The sequence below is a fragment of the Sciurus carolinensis genome, chromosome 10 (assembly GCF_902686445.1).
Source record: "Sciurus carolinensis chromosome 10, mSciCar1.2, whole genome shotgun sequence".
Lineage (NCBI taxonomy): Eukaryota > Metazoa > Chordata > Mammalia > Rodentia > Sciuridae > Sciurus > Sciurus carolinensis.
The window spans coordinates 45,922,188-45,926,894 of record NC_062222.1 but is presented as its reverse complement, the minus strand read 5'-3'; the positions used below and the strand labels follow the sequence as shown (position 1 = coordinate 45,926,894).

At 45.8% G+C, this 4,707-nt stretch overlaps 1 long non-coding RNA gene across 1 annotated transcript; it reads right to left on the bottom strand.

Annotated features, from left to right (window-relative positions):
• Positions 1 to 201: 201 nt before the first annotated feature.
• LOC124995013 (uncharacterized) lies at positions 202 to 3,892 on the bottom strand. Its single transcript, XR_007110596.1, has 3 exons — positions 3,492 to 3,892; positions 2,918 to 3,086; positions 202 to 799 (listed from the first exon to the last, which is right to left on the bottom strand). It is a non-coding gene; the product is annotated as an uncharacterized LOC124995013 (long non-coding RNA).
• Between the last annotated feature and the right edge of the window lie 815 nt (positions 3,893 to 4,707).

Genomic DNA, 4,707 nt, shown 5'->3' with positions numbered 1-4,707 from the left:
GAGAAACAGATAAACAGGACACCACCTCATCAGATAAGAAGGGCTCCCTCGATTTCAAGAATTTCAAGGGGGTTGGAGGCGCTGAGGTCGGTAAAGTCCTGTAAATGAACATCGCCTGAGGCCCTGAGCCCGCAGAAGAAGGGTTTTATTTCATTTTCTTTTGTCTGATATTATTTTATTTTCAAACAAAGTGATCTGTAGTCTGAGCCTAGGGCTCTGGCAGGCAAAGCGCCTTCCTTAGCGCTGAGGATGGCCTGCAGGGTCTCCACCTCTGTCCACAGCCTCCCCTCCCCCTTCCCCAGCGCCCGCACACAGCGGGGTGAGGCTGTCATGTCAGCGAAACTGGCGGTCAACCAAATGGAGGCAACTGCCTGAAGTGATACCCCAGAAGGCCAGGCTAGTTCTTCCGGGCTAGTCTTTCCGTAGGGCAGAGGCAAATGCCATTAGGGTTCTGTTGGGTGCAGTAACTCCACCTTGCTACCTACCCAGAGAAGCAGAATTGCTGGACATCACTAGTCTGAGTTCCAAATCACATTCGATACGGTGCCCCACCACTTTCAAAGACAGGAGGGATGATTCTAGGTCTCATATTCCAGAGCGAGGAGGAAAAAGGTTCCTACCCTGAACTTCGAGTCAGGGGGTTCCCCACTGAGGCAAACTGCTGGTGCAGGCACAGAAGCTTTGCTACTTCTGAACGGAGGACGCTTTCATAGAGCGAGTCTTGGGGCTCTCAGGAAAGGATCGCGTGCTTTAATCTTGGTACATAAGGTCCCAGCCTCAGGAGTCATTTTCTAAGTTGCTAGAGCAGGAAACAAAACAAAACAACAAAGCAAAACAATGCAAAACCTTTGCTATGGAGAAGGACAGTAGAAAGGGAATAAGAGGAAAGAAGTGGGGGATGACAACTTATCCCCCCCTCCTCCCCACCGGCAAGACTAGGAGAACTAGATGCTGAGAGATCCATCAAAGTCATAGAGTGCAGACCCTGGTCATGGAGGGCCCATTGAGTCTGAACTTCTCTTGCCCCTCTGAAGAAAGAAAGAAAAAAAAAAAATGCAGTCCCACTGCACTGTACCCAAAAGTAAACACCTTTTCCATATAGTCAATGAATGATTTTAAAGTGGTTTTTACAATTAAAAGAAATTTAGATGGTTCTTTTAGCCTCATTTTGCTGAGTAACTTCAAGTATATCTTGTTTCCCTTGACTGCCTGTGTTCATAGTGGATTGTTAGAAAAGGAGGAGCAATTCTTTTAAAAGGCAATTAAATAGAACTAAATACATCTTCAGTGGGATATTTTATTTTTAAAGGGCTTCCCTAATCTTCAAACAAAATCTAAAATCAAAATTTGCATAAAGTGCATAAAATACTCCACAGAATTGAATGAAGTTATGCATCCCAAACACAATGAATTCTGTTTTCTATCTTTTCAGATAGAAAGTCAACAGTGAGACGTTCACCTCCAGGGAGGAGGTGGGTGCCAGAGAAGGGGTGAAGGTGATAAACTTTTAAGATCAGAGTAAAAATTTCCTTGTTTCATCTGGTAAAACGGAAAAGGTATGTGTTAACAATAGGGTTTCTTTTTACAATGGATTACATTGCTATTTTTAAAAAAATCTCATCCTGTATTACTATTTTATCAAATTTAGTTAAAATGCAATTGTTGGAGAAGACAGGAAGGGAAGGGAATCTTTAAAAAATTCCTACCGAATATCTGCTACCAGAATTGCTGCCGTTCACTGCGAAACCTTTTCTCTCTTAGCAACGTTTCTTGTTACATTAACTGCAGTTCGTGGAAGGGGAGGGAGATGACGGAGGTGGTTTATAAATCAATCAATAGGGAGTCTATATTCATAAAGGCCTCTGATCCGATTACACCCGCTCCTTTTTTCCTGCTCTCTGAAAAAGTTAAATCGGTGAGTCAGGGACTCCCAGCCTAGTATGGGTCGCCTGTGGGCGGCTGGAGGCCGGGAAACCCGGGCGACGGCGGCGGGGGCGCCCGTGGATTAGGATGTGGATTGCAGGACAGACCTTTGTTTGGTCACATTCGCGACAGAGGTTGGGGGAGGGTTGCCTTCAAGATCTCACTAGATTTTTATAGACTCGCCTTAAAAGGATTCGCCGCTCATCACAGGGTTAATTTATGGGGCTTTCGAGGAATATTGGGACTTTTAAGACACTGTTTGTTTTTTCCCATTAATTTTTTTGTTAAACTCCTAAAAGATCTCCCGGGTTTCAGCACCTCATAGGAAGAAGGTGGGGTGGAAGAAAACAGGCCAAGGAGAAGAGGATTCACTTCCTAATCACAGCGCCTAGGGGGCCCGGGTTTCCCAAAATATGTTTTACAATTCAAATTATAACCAAGTTGTAGACATTAAAACTCAGATTTGGGAACTGAGAGAAAATGGAGATAAACGTGGGCTGTACACACCTTTCCCCAGGTCTGCACCCATCTGAATTCGGTATTGGACAATGAAGAGTTGGAGGCTGTGATTTTTTAAGGTTTTTTTTTTTTTTTTTTTTTTTTAAATGAAATAAAAACCCGAGGATAAGCGGAGACACCAAGGTGGGAAAAGATTCGAGTGAGTAACAGGTGGGGGAGTGGGAGATAGGAGAAGGCCCCTACACTGCGGATGTTCTGCGCGGGCTTCCTGCCCCAGGCCTGGCGAATCTCCCCACGCGGGCTTGGTGGGCGAAGGTGAGCAGAGGCCAAGAAGCCTGTGCTCCGCGGGCCTGACCTCAAGCTCGCCATTTTTTAACCCAAAAAGGGGAGGTTGGACCTCATGCTATAGATTACGTTAAAGGTTCCTATAAGCAGTTTAATACACAACTAGCTCAGAAATCATTAAGAGACCTAAAGAAAGAGGGAAAAAAAAAAAAAAAGAAAGAAAGAAAGAAAAAGATACCCTCTAACTCACCGGTAGTAAGTGTTGATATGCAGCAAAAATCGATTGAGTGGAACCGAGGTGGTGGATGGTTGCGATGACTGGAGGGGGATCCGGCGTGGGAGCAGGAGGGGTCAAGAAGATCAGCCCTACAGGCTCCGGAACAAGGCTTCTCGCGCTCCACGGGAAAAGGAGGCACGACCTGTCGGGCGAGTAGGAGTGGGGCAGTGGGGGAAGAACCCAGGAGAAGGTAAAATTCTTCCTTATCGAAGTCCAAGGAAAACTGAGGTGATTGAAAAAAGGCCTCTGTTCGGTCCCAAGTCTCCGCCTCCAGCCTGTGCCACTCCAGTCGGGGAAGTGACAACTCTTCCCAAACTGGACTTCCATTCCCCCCCCCTGCAGATTGATTGATTTCCTCAAGTAGAGTTCCATTTGAGCAAACAAACTAGGCCGAGATTCACCTCTACCCAGCGCTCCAAAGTCACCCTCTGTCTGACCTGCAGGAGACGCAAATTCTCCCCTCAGGTCTTGTTAGCGCTTCTAGCCTAGATCCCCAAATCCTTCTCCTAGTTCCTTCTCCTCCCCCTCCCCCCTCCCCGTCCCCTACCAGGAGGAGGCGTGGGGAGGACCGGTGGGTCCCCGGGCTTCAGAAGCCAAAGTCCGCCAGTGGGGACCGTTTTCCTCTCCACTGCTCTCAAGTGAACAACAAGGACCGAGGTGACCCTCGTCCAAAGGGCTTCTATCTGCCCCCTACTGCCGCGTGACACCAGTCGAAGACAGAGCTTTAAAAAGAGAAAGAAAAAAAGAAAGTTAATGTGCGTCGAGCACTGATCTTAAATCGGGGACATTATCAGAGATCTCCTTAAGTGGCTGCAGCAGTTCCTTGCACAACAAAGACTCAGTGTCTGAGCTCCAAAAGCTTCTAGGTAAAGTTTCAGTTAGATAAAAGCAACCTAAGCGCAAAAACACAGGTTTTCTCGGCTCCAAAAAAACAGCGGCTACTTTTCGTCCTCCATTCCCAGGCATGGTGTTTGTACTCGCCCACGGGGCGGGGTGGGGCGGGGGGGGGGTGGAGGTGACAAGAATAACAAAAGACCTCAGCACTCTTCCTCCTCCCCCATAACTCTCCTAGCGCCACGGTGATGAATTCCTTGGGAATAAGTCCTATTTGCTACTATTTGTTAAGAAATCAAATTTCACATTAAAAAGAGAGCGATCTAAAAGCACTTATAAAGGAGGTTCGGGTGGTTAAAGTTCTTTTAAACACTCTCAGCAAACTCATTCCCAGTTTAGATGTCAGAGGAAAGGAGGGAGGGCCAGGGCTGTAATTCATCTTGATTTGCTTCATTGTCCTGCAGTTTGCAAACTATAATCCTGTATAATTTCAGGAACAAGCAGGTTTAGAATTAATGGGTCAATATTATTTAAAACAAAACATGGGGAGCATGACCTTTACCTCAACTACATATTGCTCGACAAGACTCAGGAAACTCCACTCTAACCTCTCAACCCCTGGGCTCTTTGAGAAACTGAAGGGCTGTAGTTATTAGAAATGGTCTTTGTTTCTTTTAATGTATCCACAGGATTTGAAAATAGTAATGCAATATAACATGAAGGATCTCTCTACTTAAGCCTGAAAGATAAACGCAGAGGCCTAAATATTTTGAACTGGAGGTGTTTCCACGTAAATTTATTATAGATGTATTCCTTCTAAGAGGAATGTATATAAATGGTACATGTATATATGCATACACATTTCTCCAGAACAATTGACTGGAGGTACAGTTTCTCCTCTGTTGGGGTGAACTTGAGAGTTGTCCCAG